General features: G+C 41.7%; 2 long non-coding RNA genes across 2 annotated transcripts in view; one reads left to right on the top strand and one right to left on the bottom strand.

Annotated features, from left to right (window-relative positions):
- Positions 1-12,593: 12,593 nt before the first annotated feature.
- The window catches only part of LOC117520387, a 22,785-nt gene continuing 9,354 nt past the window's right edge, over positions 12,594-26,024 (top strand). The window contains exons 1-2 of the long non-coding RNA XR_004563630.1: positions 12,594-12,604; positions 14,230-14,239. This is a non-coding gene — a long non-coding RNA (uncharacterized LOC117520387). The remainder of the gene's footprint in view (positions 12,605-14,229; positions 14,240-26,024) is intronic.
- The window catches only part of LOC117520388, a 19,259-nt gene continuing 16,299 nt past the window's right edge, over positions 23,065-26,024 (bottom strand). The window contains exon 3 of the long non-coding RNA XR_004563631.1: positions 23,065-23,131. This is a non-coding gene — a long non-coding RNA (uncharacterized LOC117520388). The remainder of the gene's footprint in view (positions 23,132-26,024) is intronic.

Raw genomic sequence — 26,024 nt, 5'->3', positions numbered from 1 at the left:
CTGCCATCTGCCCTGAACAGTGTGAACCGGGATTCATCCGTGAAGAGAACACCTCTCCAACGTGCCAAACGCCAGCGAATGTGAGCATATGCCCACTCAAGTCAGTTACGACGACGAACTGGAGTCAGGTCGAGACCCCGATGAGGACGACGAGCATGCAGATGAGCTTCCCTGAGACGGTTTCTGACAGTTTGTGCAGAAATTCTTTGGTTATGCAAACCGATTGTGTCAGCAGCTGTCCGAGTGGCTGGTCTCAGACAATCTTGGAGGTGAACATGCTGGATGTGGAGGTCCTGGGCTGGTGTGGTTACACGTGGTCTGCGGTTGTGAGGCTGGTTGGATGTACTGCCAAATTCTCTGAAACGCCTTTGGAGATGGCTTATGGTAGAGAAATGAACATTCAATACATGAGCAACAGCTCTGGTTGACATTCCTGCTGTCAGCATGCCAATTGCACGCTCCCTCAAATCTTGCGACATCTGTGGCATTGTGCTGTGTGATAAAACTGCAGCTTTCAGAGTGGCCTTTTATTGTGGACAGTCTAAGGCACACCTGTGCACTAATCATGGTGTCTAATCAGCATCTTGATATGGCACACCTGTGAGGTGGGATGGATTATCTCAGCAAAGGAGAAGTGCTCACTATCACAGATTTAGACTGGTTTGTGAACAATATTTGAGGGAAATGGTGATATTGTGTATGTGGAAAAAGTTTTAGATCTTTGAGTTCATCTCATACAAAATGGGAGCAAAACCAAAAGTGTTGCGTTTATATTTTTGTTGAGTATAGTTATCTTACGTTTGTGATCCAAAACATTGATTTGAATCTCAATTTTGAGGCTGTTCTGTAAATAGTTTTCAAATCAACAATAAATATAGGAATTTCTGATATCATTTTCAGACTTAAAATAATGTACTGATTTAAGCCCAACCCATTTTGAGTTAAACCACACCCACTTCCTGTTTAGGCCCCGCCCACTACGAGTACAGATACGATACAGATAATTTAGATGGTTGAACAGATACAGATAGTGGTGTACTCGTTCATCCTTAGTTGCTAGTGCAGGCTAACAAGTTTGATAACCCCCCACCATTTTTTTGTGGAATAGAAGCTCCTACATATCACTTGTACCAAGAGACTGTCACCAAGGAAGCAAAGACATGAAAGGAAACAAAATCATAATGATGTAATGCAATGTGCGACCTCGCCACAAGATGGCACTAAATCCTACAGGCTGTAGCTTTAAATCGGAATGTTTTGAGATGCTCAAAACACAATGACCATATTTAGTTCCAGTTTAATCCTCTCCTGAAAAAAAAATCCTGGTCCAGGTCTCACGATTTCCAGTTACATTAAGATAAACAACAACATAATCCCTCGTCATTCCTTCTGTCATCTTTTTCCATTACATGGCCCATGAATGATTCAGGAGCCACTGTTTATTGCAAATGCTGATTCATTTTTTATGGCAGCTTTATCTCGAAAAAAGCTTCTCCTGTCTTGATTGGATCACGCCCAGATTATCACCGCTGGTGGATGAAGTGCCATGTAGGCACCTCCTTATGTTTGAAGCGGTAGGCACTGAAACAAGTTTTTTAACCTAAAAATGCCACCCATTGTTTTTTAAACTTGAGTATTTGTCTTTTAAAGCTGACCTATTGGTGTGGTGAAGAGGTACACAATAGGACCGCTTCAAGCTAAAACGCTACCACAAGTCAGCTCTTCCTGCCTGCGGCTTATCACACAGATTGAGGCATTTATGTTGTGAGCGAACTGAATTTTCACCTCAGAAATAAATAGCAGTTTGATGTGGCACCAACCTGAGCAAGAAGAGAAAGTGAGTGCAGGTGGGGGGGGGATCCCAAATGATCTATTCAGAGCACTATAAACAAAGTCTCTTCTTGCTGATGCAACATGCAATACTTTGTGTACTGGACGTGCATGCAGCACATCCAGTGCATGGACCACTTTGCATGCACTGGACATGTGCCGCTGTGCATGCACTGGAGATCTGCACACAGCTTCGGAACTTGAAGCTTGTAGCAGACTGTCCACCTGCCTCAGTCTGCAGCTGTTGCAGGTGAGAGTGGCAGCCCCATTTCAGCCTCAAAAAGACCAGCTCACTGTTCAGACTATCTTGTCCTCTCTTCATGCCACATACCCCATTCTCAGTTTATTTTCTTTCTCTCTTCCTTTTGTTTTTCATATTTTTTAACCATCCACATTGTGAGATTAATACTGCAGCTTGATTCCCCATTCTCCCCCCCCCCCCACAGTTTTTTTTTATTATCTTCAGCAGATAGTGCTCAGCCAGCACATGCTAATTTTAGAGGATGACACAGCAGAGCACCTGCGATAAGCTTCTCACAATGAGCAAGACATTATTTTCTTTCCTTCTCAGGTGGAAATCTCTGTAAACAGTGTGTCCCAGATCTTGTAGATTACAAGAACTGCAGAACACCGTGTGCATTGTTACTAGAACTTCAGACAGCCGTTTCTTTTTTAAAAGGGCTCATTTTGAGCAAAATCTGCTCTTGGGACACATTTACAGTTAAATATGCTCAGGGTGACAAAGTGAAAATCCTGAAATTTCACACGTGTGTGTGTGTGTGTGTGTGTGTGTGCACACATGTATGTGAGAACTGGGCCTCAAACAGCTCAGTTTATATTTCTTCTATATTCGGACTCCTGTTTGTTCTGTTAGACACGCCCACTGAGGTGGTCTCCAGCCTGTGTGAAACACCCACAGAGTCTGTCGCTTGTGTTTACGTTATTACGGCAAATTATTTTGCATTCGTCTCCATTATTCTGTATGTGGTGCATTTCTGCTTAACATTCTAACTCTAACTTGCACTCAAAATGTGAAAACCAAGCAGCATCCTCCAGTGCTGAAACGTGAAGCAAACCCGCGCGTGCTAAAATCTGCAGCTCACTGAATGGTCATTTGTGTCTGTCAGTCCCCAAAGACCTTCATGTTAAAATGTAGAGCGGAAATATGGTGAAAAATGGATTGTCTCAACAGTTATAACTGTTCAGGTGGTGGTTGTGGGGGGAGGGGGGGGGGGATTTTCTATAACTTGTTCTTAATAGTTATGGATGTGGTTGCTTTGAGAATGTTGCCACAGTTACTTTGAAAAAGTAATTTATTTACTGATTTGATTACTCAATTTAAATTACTCAATAAAAGTAACTAATTTAGATTACTAGTTACTTTGAGTTAATTTTCATCCACCTCAACATGAAAATAACCCGTTTTTCCAATACTCACTTTCTTGACTTCAATGAACATAAATACTTGTTTTAAAATAGACATCTTTCTTGACCTCATATTTAAATGTTGACAGCACTGTAATGGTAAAACATACAATTTCTAACCTACATCTATATACATAAAGGGCTAATTCTGTCTGTCTGTCTCTGTCCAGGATAAACTCCCAAACTATAATATGTAGCCCTAAAAACTATATACACTCAACAAAAATATAAACGCAACACTTTTGGTTTTGCTCCCATTTTGTATGAGATGAACTCAAAGATCTAAAACTTTTTCCACATACACAATATCACCATTTCCCTCAAATATTGTTCACAAACCAGTCTAAATCTGTGATAGTGAGCACTTCTCCTTTGCTGAGATAATCCATCCCACCTCACAGGTGTGCCATATCAAGATGCTGATTAGACACCATGATTAGTGCACAGGTGTGCCTTAGACTGTCCACAATAAAAGGCCACTCTGAAAGGTGCAGTTTTGTTTTATTGGGGGGGATACCAGTCAGTATCTGGTGTGACCACCATTTGCCTCATGCAGTGCAACACATCTCCTTCGCATAGAGTTGATCAGGTTGTCAATTGTGGCCTGTGGAATGTTGGTCCACTCCTCTTCAATGGCTGTGCGAAGTTGCTGGATATTGACAGGAACTGGTACACGCTGTCGTATACGCCGGTCCAGAGCATCCCCAACATGCTCAATGGGTGACATGTCCGGTGAGTATGCCGGCCATGCAAGAACTGGGACATTTTCAGCTTCCAAGAATTGTGTACAGATCCTTGCAACATGGGGCCGTGCATTATCCTGCTGCAACATGAGGTGATGTTCTTAGATGTATGGCACAACAATGGGCCTCAGGATCTCATCACGGTATCTCTGTGCATTCAAAATGCCATCAATAAAATGCACCTGTGTTCTTCGTCCATAACAGACGCCTGCCCATACCATAACCCCACCGCCACCATGAGCCACTCGATCCACAACATTGACATCAGAAAACTGCTCACCCACACGACGCCACACACGCTGTCTGCCATCTGCCCTGGACAGCGTGAACCGGGATTCATCCGTGAAGAGAACACCTCTCCAATGTGCCAAACGCCAGCGAATGTGAGCATTTGCCCACTCAAGCTGGTTACGACGACGAACTGGAGTCAGGTCGAGACCCCGATAAGGACGACGAGCATGCAGATGAGCTTCCCTGAGACGGTTTCTGACAGTTTGTGCAGAAATTCTTTGGTTATGCAAACCGATTGTTTCAGCAGCTGTCCGAGTGGCTGGTCTCAGACGATCTTGGAGGTGAACACGCTGGATGTGGAGGTCCTGGGCTGGTGTGGTTACACGTGGTCTGCGGTTGTGAGGCTGGTTGGATGTACTGCCAAATTCTGGGCAACCAATAATTTAATGCTTTAATCTATTCTCTTTATATATTTATCTTTTATGTTTACTGGGCAACCAATAATTCAATACTTTATTCTATTCTCTTTATCTATTACAGAATTCAGCTTCCACCCCCCCATCCTGATGATGTCATCAAGAAAGCCTGAGTAAAAAACTATTAAGTGGTCAATTCTAATTTCACCCCACCCAAACTATAATATGTAGCCCTAAAAACTATATATTCTGAATCCTCATGACATGGGAAACAAACTGGTACCATTTTTGTTAAAAGTTGAACTGAAAATTACCCCCAAAATAGCCTTTTATGTAAGACCATACAGTGTTGTACATGTGCTTTTCATGCTGCCACTTCTGTCTGTCTTTCTGTCTGTCCGGGATAAACTCCCAAACTATAATATGTAACCCTAAAAACTATATATATTCTGAATCCTCATGACACGAGGAACAAACCGGTACCATTTTTTAAAAAAGTTGAACTAAAAATTACCCCCAAAATAGCTGGCTGTGGGTATGACCAGGCAGATTCTTATCCACTGAGCTGCTCTCCTATCCTGTACAAAAGCCACCAGTTAAACGTACCAGTGCCTAGTCCACAAAAATATGCTTTAATCACCCAAACCAAGGTTACTGGCCTGTTAGCCTTAGCCAAATTGGTCAATCCAAGACAGTTGGGTGCGCTTGAGCTTCATTTTACCCGCAGTCTTGTCCACACTCCACCCAATTACCCATTTGTGGGTTGGCTGGCAGTTGGGAGGAGTCAGGCACTGCTGTGATGGTAACATCTGAAACCAACCCACCTGAGCTTCAGTCCTGTTCCTCAAAAGCGCTATCATTGATGTAACAGCGGCAGCTTTGGGCAGTCTATATGGACAGCCTATGGTGGGTGTCACTAAACCTGCTCTTGGAGATCACCTGACTTGCATGTTTTCCCACTAGCGATACTCCTCCCACTCTGAACTAACTAATTCAGGTGTGCTCAGCCAATCAAGGAAACCCCAGACTTGGCTAATGAGCTGTGGTTGCAGCAGGAATAGAAAGCATGCAGAGTTGGTGATCTCTGGGGGTTAGGGTTAGTAACGTGTATGTGACGATGTGCGTGCATGCATTCATAAGTGAGGCCCCTGATCTATACCTGCTGCAAATGTGTGCACAACACAGCTCCTTCAAAAGGCGCTGATGTAGAGGTAAACATTTTTATCTCCCCGCTGCATTAATTCAAAACATTTTCAGCTGTTTGTTTTTTATAAAGACACTTTGCAGGTGAAACGCACTCTCGAAAATAGGATGGTGAGGAAAAAGAAAATCAGTGACTGCAGAATCAAAAACAATACTGTGCCCTTATTTTTTTTTTCCAAAGAAATGCCTTAAGACACGTATTTTCAGCAATTACCAAAGCGGGAGAATCGATAACAGCAGGTGGCCTGTATCCTCTCTTGGCGCAGAGATCTGTTTAGTATTCAGTGCTTGCAGCGTGGTGCGAGTGTTTATCATATGAAATGTATTATTAATTTCCGAGCCTTCAAAAATATTGACCTCAGTATTTGTCTAACATAATCATGTTTATTTTATCTTGCCCGTGGCGTGTACATCATGCTCAATCAGCTTTAATTACACTGGAGTCTAGTTTGTCTACAGCTGAGGCAGTTGAGATTAGATTCAAGGATGGGATTATTTTGTTTTTTTTTTTTTGCCCATCGTGCCTTGTGTCTCTGTATGTGCATGTCCATTCAGACGTGCACAGGCAGCATTACCTGACAGAGGGAGATAATTGGAATTTACAGACGGTAACAGATAATGTGGCCGTACATCTAACAGACGTAACAGTGGGAGCGGCGATATGCGTCTTATCATCGCTGCTCATTTCCGGTGAGCGATTTCAAATGGGACACCAGTGGCTGGATGATGAAGTGGATCCAGTCTGAGGCTGCCGCAGCATCTGTGGCCGCTCCTCCCTTTTTTAGCTTCGCTAAACCACATGCATTCAGCCCAGAGGCCATTTGCTGGTAAGCCGGGGATTTTTAATGCGACGGCACATTATCTTTTATAAAGTCTTCAAAGGTCTCTGAGGACATTTCTCACAGCTATGATCTGTTCTTTCAAGCCCAAGTAGTTTAACCTTCGTCCACACTGCCAGAGTCTGTGCCAATCACAGCACATAAAATATGCAATTATCAGCAGCGCTTTAGAGTGCGGCACCAAAATAATAGGCGCTAGCCAGAAAGCGTTCTTGCACAGGTATTGCCAAAAACAAATTTGTGTGCGTGATAATTTGTGCTATTGGATTAATAAATTTGGCACACACAAAATTCGCCACCTGCTGTCTTGTGAAAAGCAGAACACCTCCAATTTTCAGTCCACAAATTGGTAAAGGAAGCTGGAAGACCAAATTCAGCATTTGCTGGTACCGCTCTGTGTGAAACCTGAGTCTGCACAGTGCAGATGACATTATCTGTGCAAATCTTGTACAACTAGACTATTTCAAGCAACTCTTCACATGAGTAAGAAATACTATTTTCATATGAACATCTGCGCAAAAATGTTTGAAATGAATGGAAAGACGCAAATAAAACCCACGTCATCTGGACTCCGTCATGACCACAGGCATGGGCAGCGCACTCTCTAACAAGGAGGCTAAAACTCAAGGACTCTAGTGTCAGGGAGTGAGGTTTTAGTGGTCTGGAAACCACCCAGGAAAACCACTGGGCTGTCCCTCAACTGCTGAAGTAGTTATCTATCTATCACAGCCAGGTCATGTGTGGATGTCCAGTTTTCCAGCTGTAGTTGTCCTCTGTAATGGATCATGCCTACAGAAACTCACAACTGTGTCACTCATGATGCATTAGCCTCATCAACGTCTATTTAAGGAACCATTCATTTGACACAGTCATTCTAACTGTACCCAACAATCCTCCCAAGAGACACTTAGTTGCTTACCTGCATCAGACTCTCACAACCGTACAGTAAGATAGGACACATACAGGGAGTGTGAGTGGGAATTAAACTCAGGTCTACATATTGGACACCCAACTTCACTCAGATACTTGCTCTACATTATTTTTTAATACATGTAAGTTATAAAAATGTATATTAAGTCCTTTCAGCTGCTCCCTTGATATCACTCGGAGTCGCCACAGCAGATCCAAGCTTAGATTAGACAGAACTTTATTAATCCCTTTGGAAGATTCCCTCAAGGAGATTGAGGTTCCAGCAACATTGTATAGCAGCACACAGGGTAAGAAGCACACAGAGTATCAAAAGTGAAAATAAAAAACAATGTATAAATATAAATACCAGAAATACTGCTCCCTACTGACCACTACTGTTCCTCTCCTTCCTGTCCCCTGTCTTCCTGTTACTCCTCCTCCCCCTGAGTGAGATGTCCAGCCTGATGGCCTGAGGGACAAAGGAGTTTTTCAGTCTGTTGGTCCTGCACTTGGGAAGGAGCAGTTTGTGAATGAAGAGGCTCCTCTGGTTGCTGATGACGGTGTGCAGAGGGTGATTGGCATCATCCACAATGTCCAGCAGTTTGTCCAGTGTTCTCTGTTCTGTCACCGTCAGAGTTCAGCTTCATGCCAACCATGGAGCCAGTCTGCCTGATCAGTTGGTCCAGCCTGGATGTGTCCTTCTTGGATGTGCTGCTCCCCCCAGCACACCATGGTGTAAAAAAGGATGCTGGCTACCACAGACTGGTAGAACATCCAAACATGCTAACCACTTGGCCACCACTCCTGCCAAGTTACAAAAATGTATAAATACTTTAAATTTAAAAACTACATTTCTTTTGCCTAGGCTGCTGCAATTTTTAGAAAAAAGGTTTTATTTGAGGTTTAACAATGATTGTATTATTTCGCTCATAACCAACAGTTCTGAATGTCGTTCAAAAATCATATTTCTTCCTGTAGCACTGATGGCTGAATTTTAATAAATTATTTTTGCTCAGTTTGTAGATTCAAATGTTTTCTGTTTACATTCACGTGCATACGCAGAGTCAGTCAGAAAATGTGAATTGAGTTGTTTTAGTCCAGATGCTGAACTCTTGAAGTAGTCTTCAGAATAATATTCTTGCTGTTTTAGAACATAGTTGCAGTGTATGCAGATTCTTGTCATCTTCAAATGAACGTTTGACAAACGACTTTCCCTTGAAGACACACGATACATTACCATTTTATTGTAACTAATGATGTAGGTGCTCAGGATTATGTAGAGAAGATAAATCATTTCCCTTCCTTTCATTTAGACAATGACAATGTTTTATAGCTCATCACCGGGTCGTCGACCTGGGACACAGATAATGTCTTTATTCTATTTTTTATTTAAAGAATGTTTTAAACTTGTTTAATTTTCATATTTTTTGCCACCATTATCAATAATTGGGAATAAAGTTTCACTTAAACACAAAAATGTGTTTTTATGTCATGTTTTCTGTAGGTATGTCTTTTGTATTTTGTAGGTTAATTTGTTTTCTGATTTCTTTATTTACAATTTTAAAACTGCAATGTAATTGAAATGGTTCAAGTACTTTGATTTGAAGTGGATAACTGAACGTGCTATACTACTTCTGCTTCTACTACCACCACTAATAATAATAATGATAAATTATTCTGGTAAATTGACTGAATTTATATAGCTCTTTTTCATCTGAATCAAAAGCTCAAAATGCTTTACAATGATGCCTCACATTCACCCATTCACACCGATGTCAGGGTGCTGCCATACAAGGTACTCACTACACACCGGGAGCAACTCGGGGATTAAGGACTTTGGCCAAGGGCCCTTAGTGATTTTCCAGTCAGGCTGGGGTTTGAAAAGAGGATCAACTGGTCTCAAGCCCAATGCTTAACCACTATACCATTACCACCCCTTTTATATATTTATTTCTATTTTATTCCTTATTTTATTCTACTATTAATAGTGGGAACAAGGGTGCACTGTCTAAGTGTAAATGCTGCTACTGCAAAGAAATTTCCCAGCTTGGGATGAATAAAGTATTTCTATTCTATAATAATAATGTCAATGTAATGGCTATAACAATAAAAATAAGGTAATTCTAAAATACCCTCGATCATATGATCATTGTAGTCTTTATAATTTGCAGTTGTTTAAGATCTTATTGTGTTACGTACAATTTGTACATGTTCAATAAAGCCCCTCAAATCATCATAAGCAGTATTTGTTTTAACGGCGTCTTCCTGTACATTATGTTAATGTGGTGTCTTAACAGTTGTACAGAGGCTGAACAGGCATATTAACTCACTGAAAACAAACTTTATATCTCTTTTCAACACAGCAGAACGCGCTAACATTTTGCACTCCAGCCGGCTCACACACTTCTTCCACTACTCCTTTCAGTCCGCAGCTCATAACCCAACTTCGTGCACTACTGCCACCAACTGTTGGGTGGGGAGTATTGCAAGCAGCTGCAGACAAAACTGAAATAACACAACCATCTTCTTAAACAGAGGAACAGGCTGAGGTGGTCAGACTCTGCTTTTGACAAGAGCGGACATTAGCTTTGAGTTACGGGGCGTTAGCATGCACGCTAATTTTTTGCTTATTTCTCTCTTGCTTTTACATACTATATGGGAAACATGTATATAAAGACACAAAAGGAAGCGGTTTTGGAGAGACCGGGGACTGACATCACGTGTAACTCTACTCTGATTGGCTGTCACCCCCACCACTCAAAAAAAAAAAAAAAAAAAAAAAAAAAGAAACAGATCAAAACAGAATGAGTTTTTAACCTCTTAAAATACATTTTAAAGTAGGTCAAGGTTAGCCAGCTTTGATCTTGTCCAAGGTCTGTGTCCCAACAATGTTCCCTGTTGATTTGAAGACTCTGGCAGGAAGAGAACTGAACTTATGCTGAGTACAGATGGACGGATGGACGCAAAGCAATACCCAATGGCCATATTTGATGGCCTCGGGTAAAAATGGAAATGAATGATTAGGGGAAAAAAGAAAAGAAAACATAATTATTCTAGGTTTAAAGGTGGGAAGTTTCATGGCACTTACCTTAAATTTGTTTCTCATGATCACTGATGTCGCTTTGTGGGGTCACAAATTCAAATGGCCAAATGCAGTTTGGATCAATCTGAACAGGCCACTCATGAAGATGCTGGACGGGCCTTGACGAATAATTCTGCGTTATGTTGTTGTTGCATGCCTTCAAATATAGCTGAAGAGCATATTTGAAATGTCACTTAATTTAATTTTCAGTGGGGCTTCACTGTAGCTCATAGTCCCCAAAGGAATTACTGACAGTTGCAAAAAAAAAAAAAAAGATTAAACCCAAATCCTGCATGTGTGATTAATTGCTTGTAGAGGGCATGATGAAAGTTCCTGATTCTGAATCTGTATTGCATTAATACTACAGTAGGTATCACTGTACGAGCCCTGACTCCATCTATAATGCATTTATACTGCAGTGATAACGCAGTCCAAGTCCTCCACTCCAAACCCATATTACAGTAATACTATAGTGATCACAAAGGCAAAGGTCTGTCTATCTTAGATTATTCTTACTGAGGTCAATGCATGTGAAAATGAAAAATTACACTAGATTGCAACAGTGACCTCGTATCTCAAGCAACGGACTACTCAACTATTCTTTTTACCACCTGACAGCTGAGAATGGAGCACATTTGAATTTTTTAAATCAATTCTTCATAGGGCAGAGCAGCACTGTACACATAGAGGTGCGGTGAGCAGTGAAAAATGGTTTGTATGATAAAGAGGGCCTTGGCTAGTTTTCCAAGGGTGGCTACAGGACAGACTAATAAACTTGTAATACCAGTCCAAGAGATGGTGCAAATCCACAGACAGCTGTATCATTCCTTTGTGCTGTCCAGGCTGTCTCAGGACTTTATCTCAGGAGGTGACTGTGCAGAAATAATGTGCTGAAAGACAGTTGGGGTTAAAAGGGCTGGCTGCCGATGCGCAACTTTGGAATTCAACACTGTGCTTGTTTTCCTCATCTACTTTCTTCTATCCTGCAGCCACCCAAGAAACAGCAGACGTTTAATGAAGAGACTTAATTAAAAAGAACTCTTTAATTAAGATGTGTTAGTGTTTTCTCGAAAATGAAGTTAAAAAATGTAGCAAGTCGATAAAACACCAGAGCTGTTGCAACTTAGAAAAATGTTTCCTGCAAGCAGTGATTACCTTCTGCAAGATGCTGTTTGTATAACAAACGGAAGCCTGGAGGTGGGCATTCTTATTGAGTGTCCTCCTCTAGAGCCTCACTTGTGCTCCATTCATGGGTGTAAATCTTCACCGTGTAACCCTCACTGCTCATGTATCTTCATACATTCTTTGTTGGCATTCCAGACCCTCTTCTTTAAAATGAAACATGATGATAGAATTCAATTTATTCATTTATTTAATTTATACGAGGTTTGTCAATAAAGTATAGGTCCTTTTTATTTTTTCAAAAACTATATGGATTTCATTCATATGTTTTTACGTCAGACATGCTTGAACCCTCGTGCGCATGCGTGAGTTTTTCCACGCCTGTCGGTGACGTCATTCGCCTGTGAGCACTCCTTGTGGGAGGAGTCGTCCAGCCCCTCGTCGGAATTCCTTTGTCTGAGAAGTTGCTGAGAGACTGGCGCTTTGATCAAAATTTTTTCTAAACCTGTGAGACACATCGAAGTGGACATGGTTCGAAAAATTAAGCTGGTTTTCCGTGAAAATTTTAACGGCTGATGAGAGATTTTGAGGTAATACTGTCGCTTTAAGGACTTCCCACGGTGCGAGACGTCGTGCAGCGCTCCCAGGCGCCGTCGTCAGCCTGTTTCAAGCTGAAAACCTCCACATTTCAGGCTCTATTGATCCAGGTCATCGTGAGAGAACAGAGAAGTTTCAGAAGAAGTCGGTTTCAGCATTTTATCTGGATATTCCACTGTTAAAGGAGATTTTTTTTTAATGAAAGACGTGCGGGCGGATTGCAGCGTCGGCTCGCAGACGCCGCGACGCTCCGCCACAGGAAAAACACCTCTGTTGGAAGCCTTAAGGACAAGTTGGAACATGTCCAGCTGTTAAACAATTTCTCATATACTCACTCCACTGAAAGCCATCAAAAGCCACCTGGATTTTACAAATGGTTATCAACACGGAGGTGTTTTTTCCTGTGCCGCCGCACCGCGCCGGCTGCGTCCCAACGCGCGGACCTGTCCGCACGTCTTTCATTAAAAAAAATCTTTAACAGTGGAATATCCGGATAAAATGCTGAAACCGACTTCTTCTGAAACTTCTCTGTTCTCTCACGACGTCCTGGATCAATAGAGCCTGAAATGTGGAGGTTTTCAGCTTGAAACAGGCTGACGACGGCGCCTGGGAGCGCTGCATGACGTCTCGCACCGTGGGAAGTCCTTAAAGCGACAGTATTACCTCAAAATCTCTCATCAGCCGTTAAAATTTTCACGGAAAACCAGCTTAATTTTTCGAACCGTGTCCACTTCGATGTGTCTCACAGGTTTAGAAAAAATTTTGATCAAACAAAGCGCCAGTCTCTCAGCAACTTCTCAGACAAAGGAATTCCGACGAGGGGCTGGACGACTCCTCCCACAAAGAGTGCTCACAGGCGAATGACGTCACCGACAGGCGTGGAAAAACTCACGCATGCGCACGAGGGTTCAAGCATGTCTGACGTAAAAACATATGAATGAAATCCATATAGTTTTTGAAAAAAATAAAAAGGACCTATACTTTGACAGCCCTCGTATAGTGCTAAATCACAACAAAGCTGCCTCAAGGCACTTCACACAAGCAATTTCTAACCTTACCAACCCCTAGAGCAAGCACACAGGTGACATTGGTGAGGAAAAACTCCCTCTGATGATTTGAAGAAAAAACCTCAAGCAGACCAGACTCAAAGGGGTGACCCTCTGCTTGGGCCATGCTACTGACACACTTGACAATAGAAATATACAGGAAATTTTTGGAGTCCATGCTGGTGTCCAGGATGGGAGGCTTGCAGAAGAAGACGCCCACTCCCACTTCTGGATGGAGCTGCACCTCAGAGAGAAAACAAACAGAATCAGGCATCACAAAGACAACAATTATGGCATAATTTGTCAGCATTAAGCAACAAGAAAAACACAAAATACTAAGGTGATCCCCAGCTACTAGCCCCAAGTTTCACTTAAAGACCCAGACTTTAGATAAAGTTGAGGCCATGGCCTGCTCTGCTTACTAATAAAATGAATTGAGTAAAACACGTAGAACTATACTATGCCAGTATACTATCCATACGAAAGGGAAAATAAGTGCATCTTAAGTCTGGACTTGAAAGTCTCCACAGAATCTGAGTGTTTTATTGATGCAGGGAGATCATTCCACAGAACAGGGGCATGATAAGAGAAAGCTCTATGACCCACAGACCTTTTATTCACCCTAGGGCAGGGGTGGCCAAGTTCGGTCCTCAAGAGCCACCTTCCTGACACTCTTAGTTGTCTACCTGCTCCAACACATCTGAATCCAATGAAGGACTCGTTAGCAGACTTTTAATGAGCCTTTCATTGGATTCAGGTGTGTTGGAGCAGGGAGACAACTAAGAGTGTCAGGAAGGTGGCTCTCGAGGACCGAACTTGGCCACCCCTGCCCTAGGGACACAAAGTAGGCCTGCACCCTGAGAACGCAGAGCCCGGGCTGGTATGTAGGGTTTAATTAGGTCAGCTAAGTCAAGAGGTTAATAGCAGAACCTTAAAATCTGAACTCAGAGACAGGAAGCCAGTGAAGAGATGCCAGAATGTGGTCAAACTTTCTGCTTCCCGTCAAAAGTCTGGCATCAGCATTTTTATCCAATTGGAGACCCCTAATGCTGGACTGCAGTAAACCAGAAAACAGAACGTTGCAGTAGTCCAATCTAGAAGAGACAAATGCATGAATCAGGGTCTCTGCATCAGCCATAGACAGGATGGGACGAAGCTTCACTATATTTCACAGTTGGAAGAAAGCAGTTGTCATATCTCTAATGTGGAGGTCAAAGGACAACGGAGGATCAAAAATTACCCCAAGGTTCCTCACTTTGTCAGTGTGATGTATGACACAGGAGCCTAGGCTGTGTTAGATGGTCAAATTGACGGTATGCTACTCAAGTTCACATAGTGTATTGTTCTAAATGTAAGACCTTCTTTTAAGTACATCTGAACAAAATGGGGCCTTCTTACATTTAGGGTCTTAACTAGAGCCCTGCGTGGGACTATATTCTTCCAGCTCCTGCTGAAATTCTGACCATTTCCTGCACCATCTGTTAAAGTCCCGCCTACTCCAATAGAAGAAGTCTCCCAAGAAAAGTATCCCAAGAAAAGTAGAGCCAAGGGTGAGTGTACGAGGTCTGTCCATAAAGTATAGGTCCTTTTAATTTTTTTCAACAACTATATGGATTTCATTCATATGTTTTAACGTCAGACATGCTTGAACCCTCGTGCGCATGCGTGAGTTTTTCCACGCCTGTCGGTGACGTCATTCGCCTGTGAGCACTCCTTGTGGGAGGAGTCGTCCAGCCCCTCGTCGGAATTCCTTTGTCGGAGAAGTTGCTGAGAGACTGGCGCTTTGTTTGATCAAACTTTTTTCTAAACCTGTGAGACACATCGAAGTGGACATGGTTCGAAAAATTAAGCTGGTTTTCCGTGAAAATTTTAACGGCTGATGAGAGATTTTGAGGTAATATTGTCGCTTTAAGGACTTCCCACGGTGCGAGACGTCGTGCAGCGCTCCCAGGCGCCGTCGTCAGCCTGTTTCAAGCTGAAAACCTCCACATTTCAGGCTCTATTGATCCAGGACGTCGTGAGAGAACAGAGAAGTTTCAGAAGAAGTCGGTTTCAGCATTTTATCCGGATATTCCACTGTTAAAGGAGATTTTTTTAATGAAAGACGTGCGGGCGGATTGCAGCATCGGCTCGCAGCCGCCGCGACGCTCCGCCACAGGAAAAACACCTCTGTTGGAAGCCTTAAGGACAAGTTGGAACATGTCCTGCTGTTAAACAATTTCTCATATACTCACTCCACTGAAAGCCATCAAAAGCCGCCTGGATTTTACAAATGGTTATCAACACGGAGGTGTTTTTCCTGTGCCGCCGCACCGCGCCGGCTGTGTCCCGACGCGCGGACCCGTCCGCACGTCTTTCATTAAAAAAATCTCCTTTAACAGTGGAATATCCGGATAAAATGCTGAAACCGACTTCTTCTGAAACGTCTCTGTTCTCTCATGACGTCCTGGATCAATAGAGCCTGAAATGTGGAGGTTTTCATCTCGAAACAGGCTGATGATGGCGCCTGAGAGCGCTGCATGACGTCTCGCTCCGTGGGAAGTCCTTAAAGCGACAGTATCACCTCAAAATCTCTCATCAGCCGTTAAAATTTTCACTGAAAACCAGCTTAATTTTTCGAACCGTGTCCACTTCGATGTGTCTCACAGGTTTAGAAAAAATTTTGATCAAACAAAGCGCCAGTCTCTCAGCAACTTCTCAGACAAAGGAATTCCGACGAGGGGCTGGACGACTCCTCCCACAAGGAGTGCTCACAGGCGAATGACGTCACCGACAGGCGTGGAAAAACTCACGCATGCGCACGAGGGTTCAAGCATGTCTGACGTAAAAACATATGAATGAAATCCATATAGTTTTTGAAAAAATAAAAAGGACCTATACTTTATGGACAGCCCTCGTATGTGTGAGATCCTGTCAGAGTATTCTACTATTGTTGACTACTTTATGTGCTTTTTCCAAGGGATGTGTCTCACTTGATCTTTGCATACACTGCCCCCGCGATTTCCAGTGGTATTGCTCCATTTCTTTCATATTTGCAAGCTTTTAGAAAATGGACACGAATATGGATGAAATGAATGCTGATTGCCGAAAGAAGGATCAGTCTATAATTGTATTTAAAGTTGTGCATAAATGAGTCTAGGTAGCATGGTGGCTTAATTGCTAGCAGTGGTTAGCAAGAAGGAAGGGGGATGGCTTCCTGCCTGGTCCTTTCTGTGTGGAGTTTGCATGTTTGCACGAGTTCCCTCGGGATGCTTTGGCTTCCTCACACTTACAAAAACAAGTAGGTTCGGTGAACTGGGAACTTTATATTGTCCGTAGGTGTGGCTGAGTTTTTGTCTATATGTGGGCCTGCAATAGCTTGGTGTCCTGTGTAGGATGTACCCCACCTTTCGCCCTATGACTGCTAGGATAACCTTCAGCACCCCCAGTTGCTCTTGATTGGAGTATATGGGTATAGATTGGAAGAAGTGGGTACAGAAACCGAATAAATGAGATTGTAGTCTGTTGGCATAAAGCCTGGGAAAACCTCTGCAGCCCCATTTTCCAGCTACCTTACACTTGATCCCTAAAACCTTATTAACACCTACGTTTTGACTTGAAAACATCCATGGCCTATGAAAACTAAATGATTCTTTGTTTCATTTTATGAGCTTTTCATGGAGTGTTCACATGAGTGTGGTGCAGTGAACATATGCTCAGTTTGTTTCATAGCTTATTTTATAAACATTTTTATGAATTCCATCCCATTGTGTATCATGGTACATTACTTTTTTCTTCACCTTCTACATCCCAACAGCTGCAAACTTGCAGAAACTGAGCTGCTTAATGCTCAAGGTATATTTAAGGACTGGTAATGCTTTACAGTAAGGGTACATTAAGTGACAGTTAATGCAGTCATGAACATTATCTAACAGTGTTACATGTGTTTATTCATTCATTAATAGTGTTCAATGCCTTTACAATTTATTAATGTATAAATTGCAATGTTGGTTAACATAAATGTGATTAATGAATGGTTAGTAAGCATAGTAAATACTTAATTTACTGTTGGTTCATGTTTATTACATTAACTGTTAATGAATGTACCCCAAGTGTTTCCTCAAGATGTTGACTGACAAAGAATCAGTAATTTGGTTGCCATTTACCCAGTTTACCTTCAGCTTGTTACATTTTCTGAAATGTGCTGTTTACACCTTTTATTAAGCTTGTCTATTGTCTATCTGCCGAATGCTTCTAACCAAGATGTATGGTTTAATCTGGATTTTGAGGTAGCTCATGGAAAATGTACTGTATTTTCAGGTGTACAAGTCACACCTGTTTTTGTTTTATATATATTTATATGTATAAAAATCTTCACGCATTAAAATATACACACACACAAGTTGGAATATATAAGTCACACCTTGTTTCTGTATTATTAGCTTTTTAATTTAGGATTTTTTTATGCATTGTTGTAGGGTAGTTTTATTATAATTCTTATTCAATTTTATGTTTAGTGCTTTGATTCATGGGAAAGTCCTATAGTCATAACTATTAGTATTAATAACAAACATGACTTTTCATATATGTCATACCACAGTCCCAGGACCTCCCAACAAGTGTAAAACAAATAAAAATAAATAATCCATGATTATTCTCTGGAAAATACGATACCTTCAACTGGTTTGTCTGTTCTGTTAAGACTGTTTTTGAAGTGTTTAATGGATCTATTTCAATGGAGATGTTGTTTGAATTTGACTTCTGTTGGCAAATTTGAGAAATTGTTCATGACTGGTTGTAAATGAACACATTTTGGATGAGTAATGAGAAGCTATATTCTTGTGCTCTGTGAAATTGAGATAAGCATTTCAAACACAGCTTTCTGACATATCTTATGAACTGAATGATTAGTTGAACAATTTCTCAATGGAGGCAAAGCCAAGCAGTGAGGACCAAAGATTTCACTTCACCCACAAGTAGTGCACTTGACTGTGTCACTGTCTGTTTCTCTCTTTTTATATTGGTGTTATTTCTCCCCGTGGGGGCGTGATGGCTTTCTGTGCAGAAAGCCACTGGTTTGAGTCCCAGTTGGGATTGACACCTCATGCCCCAGCAGTAAATGGGTACCTGAGTGACCACTCTACCTCATCGTACTATGGTCCTGCACATCTCTGAAGCTCAAAAACAGAATCAGACTCACCTTGATCGGTATGTCTGGTATTTATATTGTGTATTTATATATATATTTGTAAACTGTTTTTCTTTTTAACTTTCACTTTTGATAATATGTGTGCTTCTTATCCTGTATGCTGCAATACAATACTGCTGGAACCTCAATGTCCCTGAGGGAGTCTTCCCAAAGGATCAATAAAATTCCATCTAATCTAATTTATTTTACTTTATATAGCTAACTTTGTGGAATTATGTGCTACTACATCCCTTTTCTCTAGGTCCTACAGCATTACATCTGTAAAATGTCCAAAATCAAATTTATTAATTTATATAGCGCCAATTCACAACAGGGTTGCCTCAACTTGGAAAAACAGAACAAAATGAATTAAAGATTAAAAAGCACATTAAAAGAATACAAACATAAAAAAAATAAAAAGAATTAAACACACACAATAACATAAAATACAAATGATAAAGCAGAGAAAAACGATGGGTCTTCAAATAGACTTAAAAATCTCCAGAGTCCGACTGGCATATCTGCGCCGGGAGATTATTCCACAGAGATAAGAAAACGCTCTGTGACCCACAGACTTTTTATTCATCCTCGGAACACACAGCAGTCCTGCACCCTGTGAACGCAAGGCTTGAGCCGGCACGTAGGGCTCAACCAGGTCAGCCAGGTAGGGAGGTGCCAGTCTGTGAACAATTTTATAGGCCAGTAACAACACCTTAAAATCCGATCTCAGAGAGACAGGAAGCCAATGAAGGGATGCCATAACGGGTGTAATGTGGTCAAACCTTCTGCTTCATGTCAAAAGTCTGGCACCAGCATTTTGAACCAATTGGAGACCCCTAATGCTGGACTGCGATAAACCAGAAAATATAGCATTGCAGTAGTCCAATCTGGAAGAGATGAATACATGTATCAGAGTCTCGGCATCAGCTATAGACAGGATGGGACGAATTTTCACTATATTTTGCAGATGGAAGAAAGCAGTCCTCCTAATGTCTCCAATGTGGAGGTCAAAGGACAACGTAGGATCAAAAATTACCCCAGGGTTCCCCACTTTGTCCGTGTGATGTGTAACACACAAACCTAAACTAAGTGCCAGCTGGTCAAACTGATGCCGATGTCTTGCTGGACCAATCAGCAGTATCATCAGCATAACAATGAAAGTCAATCCCAAAATGCTGCAGTATATGCCCAAGGGGTGCTACATAAAGGGACAACCCCGAATTTCATGTCACTAAGCTTAGAAGTAGTGTTATTATACAAAAAACAGTGAGAATGACTGAACAGGTATGATGTCAACCACAGCACTAAGATCTAACAGCACCAAAAACATAGTGGTGTCAGAGTCCATTGCTCGGAGGAGGCCATTCACCACTTTAGTGAGAGCCGTCTCTGTGGAATAATATTTTTTAAAAGCAGACTGTAGTGGCTCATAGAGATTATTCTCAGTAAGATAGTCTACAAGCTGCTGTGACACCACTTTTTCCAGAATTTTAGAGAAAAATGATAGATTTGATATCTGCCGATAGTTTTTCAATACACTAGGGTCAAGATTAGGTTTCTTAAGTAATGGTTTAATAACTGCAGCTTTAAAACATTTAGGAACAGGTTTAATATGTCGCTGCAGTAATAGACAAGGTTGTTGCTCCTCTAAACGCGGCAGCATAAATGTAAACCTGATAAGTGAGTGGTCAGAGACCACCGATGTAAGAGGCAAGATGTCAATATTCATGAGAGCAAAACCACGTGCGGGAACCAAATCCACAGTGTTTCCACTAATGTGCGTTGTGACTCTGGTTATCCCGCTGGTTAGCTACACAGTTTCCCAAAACATTTTCCTCACTGTCAAATCTTTCACAGAAGAGAAAATCTATCAGTCAGTTGTAAGACGCAGGATAGCAAATATGTACATTCCCTTCAGATAACTAACTTATTAACTAGATCTACATTGGATATTTGGCTAATGTAGCCCACATATAATAGCTTAAGGCAGCAAATATTAATGCTACACATCATGCCACAAGACTGTGAATCATTCTGCCAAAGTATAAACAGTTCTAAAAACAAATTTACTTCAGCCTTCAAGAAATTTGCATTTTATGGGTAGTGGCTGCATTATTCTCAAGGTTCGTCATCCGAGCATTTAACTTCAAGGTGCGGTTTTTCTTGGTGAAAACATCACTGAGGTCAATACAAATACATGTAATTTGGTCACTTTTCAAAGGGGTCAGACTTGTCAGTAAAGTCAACTGAATGTGCAATGGTTCATTTCAGGTCATCTTAGTGTATAAACCTCAGCGTTCGAGGCAATGACAATAACCGGCTGATTTCAATAGAACATCATATAGCCCGAGTGTGTTGTCACCAAGCGGCCTTCGGATTGGTCACTTCACCACGTCACATGGGCGCCGACCTGGGCAATTCTACGGTAACAGAATTACAATCTGAGCTAATCTGTCATGGTTAGATGCCATATGTCCAGATTTTGCTGCTGTTGTAATTCCGTTACCATAGAATTTTCGACCTCGAGAATTAGCAGATTGCTAGCTCAGATTGTGAGGAGATGTCAATCAATCAATCAATCAATCAACATTTATTTATAAAGCGCTTTACAGCACTGACTGGTGTCCAAAGTGCTAAACAGTAAAAGCACAAATTCACAAAAATAAAACACATATAGAATAAAATTTTAAAACAGCACATAAAAAACAGAACGTCACCTCTCCACTAAGTGTTAAAAGCCAGTTTAAATAAATAAGTCTTTAACTTAGATTTAAAAAGTGCTAGGTCAGGAATAGTACGTAACTCAAGAGGTAGCTCGTTCCACAGTCTGAGGCCGGCTACCGCAAAAGCATGATCACCCCAGCGTTTATATCTTGACCTCGGAACATCTAAGTAAAGCTGGCCAGACGCCCTTAATGTCCTACTGTAGGTGCGCAAAGTGCGCAAGGCCATAAATAGCTTTAAAAACAAACACTAAAATTTTAAAATCAATTCTAAAATGAACTGGAAGCCAGTGGAGTGAGTACAGGACGGGCGTAATATGCTCATGTCTAAAAGTGTTTGTTAAAAGACGAGCAGCAGCATTCTGCACCAACTGGAGACGTGCAAGAGACGACTGATTAATGCCCGAATAAAGTGCATTACAATAATCAAGTCTGGAGCTGATGAAAGCATGAATGGCTGTCTCAAGATCACGTCTACTGAGAAAGTGCTTTATTTTAGCCAAAAGGCAAAGTTGGAAAAAACTAGCTTTGACAACAGAGTTTATCTGTTGATCAAACCTCAAACAGCTGTCAAATATCACTCCCAAATTCTTGACAGCTGGTTTTACATAGTCAACCAAAGCACCAAAATTTGGTGTTACCACATTTGCTATGCCAGTGCGCTCAAACACCATGATCTCAGTTTTACCATCATTCAGGTAAAGGAAGTTTTGGGACAGCCACTGCTTTACATCGCGAATACAATTAAATAATGTGCTCTGCTAATGAATTTATTAGGTAATATCGGATATGTGCATGATTTGATTTTGATGAGATTGCAAGGATGAGTTGACTTTGCTACAGTTACAGAAATTGAGTCTTTGAATGCTCTACTCACCTTGAGAAATGGAAATAATTTGGGAACCAAGGAATGAAAGTGAATGGGGCAACCATCATCGGAGTTAAAAAAAAAAAAAAAAAAAAAAAAATCCACTGTATACTGTGAAGGAACAATATCTGTGGAAATATGGCCAAATAAGTGGAGGTTTATTTTTTATTTATTTTTGTTGACTATTATGGATTGCACAATACCACTTCTTCCCCCCGTCTCAAAACAACTTATCTGCTCATAAACACGTCTCTCAGATGTACTTTGCTAACTGTCTAGTAAAACATCAACAAAACAAATTTCTAATATCGATCCAGTAATTTTGGCCAATTTTGGCCACAGATCTGAACTACTGGAGAGAGCTCGTCTATATATCTGTTGATGTCAGCCCTTTACCAGTCTTAAAACGTAGGTAGGGTCATTGTTTTCTGCTGATATAGACTATGGGTGTGGTGTTATAAGTCTTGACTCCCCCCACCCCCATTAATAGCATTTTGGACTGCTGTGATAGGATCCGCCCCCCGCCACCCTTAATTGGAGTAAAGGGTTGAAGATGAGTGTGAGCACACAAGACTAGTCAAATGGGAAATATAAACAAACGATATAACTTAATGGGCTCCATCTTGATGATCTTTGGTGCATGGTCTAAAATGCAGAAGGTAACCCCATTTGGTGCATGTACAAGTCCAAGACGCTATCATGCGGATGAGTAAACTGAATGCATGTGTGTCTGTAGGACACAAAGGGGTGGGGTTTATCCAGTGTATTATTTGTGGGCGTGTTGTAGTCCTATAATATCATCCAATCAGAATGTTAGCTGTTCTTCCCTTTTACAGTGATGTGCAAAACAATTTTGAATGGATATGGGCAGCACGATGGCTTGGTGGATAGCACTGGTGCCTCACAGCAAGAAGGTCGTGGGATTGCTTCCTGCACTTTCTGTGTCAAGTTTGCATGCCTGCACAGGTTTCCCCCCCACAATCAAAAAACATTCTTATTTAATGCACAGGACAAATTTTGTTGTACAATGACAAAGGCTCCTTTTTGTCACCTTCATCTATTTCTTCTTTATCGTCATTTTCATCTTTGTCGTGAAAAGTCTGGAGAGGTTTTCTGGTGAGCAAACAAATCAGCACTGACAGTAGGCGTAAATATTTTTGTGCACAGAATAGCTGGTAAGAAATGTACCTTGGCTTAATTCTTAAAAACCAAACTTGTCCTTGACGACTCGGAGCAGATCATGTCAGCTACTGAAAATCAAATCCTTGTATCAGTCTGCACATTTGATGTATTTCTGTGATCTGGTTTGTGCACTAAATGCGATTCCTGTAATCTGTCACAAAAAGACAATTATGAAAGAAAGCTTCTGCAAATTGATGGATGTATTACATTCCTCTGCAGCATTGCCAGTTAGAATTGAGACTTGGCAGAAAAATCAGATGAGCAGAGCAGGGATTTGACTGAAAGATAAATTGAGAATGCTGACTCCTCATTTGTTCCCCGGATTATCGTCTAATAATAGCCTGAAGCCATTCATTGTGTCACTGTTAAAATATTCCTTGGAAAGACGTCAAAATAACGGAAGATAAAATCTAAATAGAATAAATGAAGTAGATCAGTGGTGTGAGTTCAATATCTTCTCCCAATATTGGCCTTTCAACTGGATGATCACCAGATGTTCCTTGTAATTTCCACATCAGTCTCAGCATGAACAGATTTTCCTGAACACATTCATCCACAGTTCTCTTACAGCTCAGTCAAACACTGTTGGACTCCCCCCAAAATCAAAAAGTGCACACACTGTTTTTGCAGGATTATTGTGGAAAATCACCGGGGAGGTAAAGAGCTGTGCCATTTCATCACGGCAGCACGGAGCTGCAAAGTGATGAAGTGTTTTTATTCTTGTCTAATCTGTCTGCAGTAATCGCCAGGAACAACCCTGTGAAGCGGAGTTGAATGTTAATGCTGCTTCACAGCTATTGGACCATTTGTTTTTGGTGGATAGGCTGCTGTATACGGCGGTCACATTCCAAACAGCCTTTAAACTGGGATAATCTAGTTGTCATGTTTAACATGTGCAGCATTAAGAGGATGTTGCCCCTTAACTAGTACACAGCATATTTTTTGGCCTTACAGTAGATTGGTGGCCTTTCACCCACTGTCCATTGGGATAGGCTACAGCCCCCACATGACCCTGAACTGTAGTAAACAGGTTCAGAAAATGGAGGAATTTGGTTGTAATCAAAGTGAGAGCCAATCTGGTGGTTGGCTCTCACTGCGGTATTGTATCACTTCCTGTTCCGGAGCACAGCGGTGTTTTTCTGTATCTGTTAGCTGTTTAATCTGCGCAGTTAGATTGATCTAGTTATCTAGATTATGATTTGTTTCCCAGTGTAATCTTTACGTGCCTTAACTAAAGCACTCCTTCTGCTGAATCACCTCTAAATTATTTACACATTATTCACTTTGCGTGTTTTTAGGAATCCGCTAGCTTAGCGTAGCTACTAGCTCTTAGCCGATTTAGCATGGCGGCTTCTCCTGTCTCTCCCGCACTTTTCTGCTCTGGGTGTGAAATGTTTAGTTATTCCTCGGCCTCCTTTAGCAGTAATGGTACTTGTAATAAGTGTAGCTTATTCGTAGCTTTGGAGGCCAGGCTGGGCGAATTGGAGACTCGGCTCCGCACCGTGGAAAATTCTACAGCTAGTCAGGCCCCTGTAGTCGGTGCGGACCAAGGTAGCTTAGCCGCCGTTAGTTTCCCTCTGGCAGATCCCGAGCAGCCAGGAAAGCAGGCCGACTGGGTGACTGTGAGGAGGAAGCGTAGCCCTAAACAGAAGCCCCGTGTACACCGCCAACCCGTTCACATTTCTAACCGTTTTTCCCCACTCGGCGACACACCCGCCGAGGATCAAACTCTGGTTATTGGCGACTCTGTTTTGAGAAATGTGAAGTTAGCGACACCAGCAACCATAGTCAATTGTCTTCCGGGGGCCAGAGCAGGCGACACTGAAGGAAATTTGAAACTGCTGGCTAAGGCTAAGCGTAAATTTGGTAAGATTGTAATTCACGTCGGCAGTAATGACACCCGGAGGTCACTAAAATTAACATTAAATCGGTGTGTAACTTTGCAAAAACAATGTCGGACTCTGTAGTTTTCTCTGGGCCCCTCCCCAATCGGACCGGGAGTGACATGTTTAGCCGCATGTTCTCCCTGAATTGCTGGCTGTCTGAGTGGTGTCCAAAAAATGAGGTGGGCTTCATAGATAATTGGCAAAGCTTCTGGGGAAAACCTGGTCTTGTTAGGAGAGATGGCACCCATCCCACTTTGGATGGAGCAGCTCTCATTTCTAGAAATCTGGCCAATTTTCTTAAATCCTCCAAACCGTGACTATCCAGGGTTGGGACCAGGAAGCAGAGTTGTAGTCTTACACTCCTCTCTGCAGCTTCTCTCCCCCTGCCATCCCCTCATTACCCCATCCCCGTAGAGACGGTGCCTGCTCCCAGACTACCAATAACCAGCAAAAATCTATTTAAGCATAAAAATTCAAAAAGAAAAAATAATATAGCACCTTCAACTGCACCACAGACTAAAACAGTTAAATGTGGTCTATTAAACATTAGGTCTCTCTCTTCTAAGTCCCTGTTGGTAAATGATATAATAATTGATCAACATATTGATTTATTCTGCCTTACAGAAACCTGGTTACAGCAGGATGAATATGTTAGTTTAAATGAGTCAACACCCCCGAGTCACACTAACTGTCAGAACGCTCGTAGCACGGGCCGGGGCGGAGGATTAGCAGCAGTCTTCCATTCCAGCTTATTA

Source organism: Thalassophryne amazonica, chromosome 11, assembly GCF_902500255.1.
Source record: "Thalassophryne amazonica chromosome 11, fThaAma1.1, whole genome shotgun sequence".
In the NCBI taxonomy this organism is placed as follows: Eukaryota; Metazoa; Chordata; class Actinopteri; order Batrachoidiformes; family Batrachoididae; genus Thalassophryne; species Thalassophryne amazonica.
This window is presented reverse-complemented; position numbering and strand designations above follow the sequence as displayed.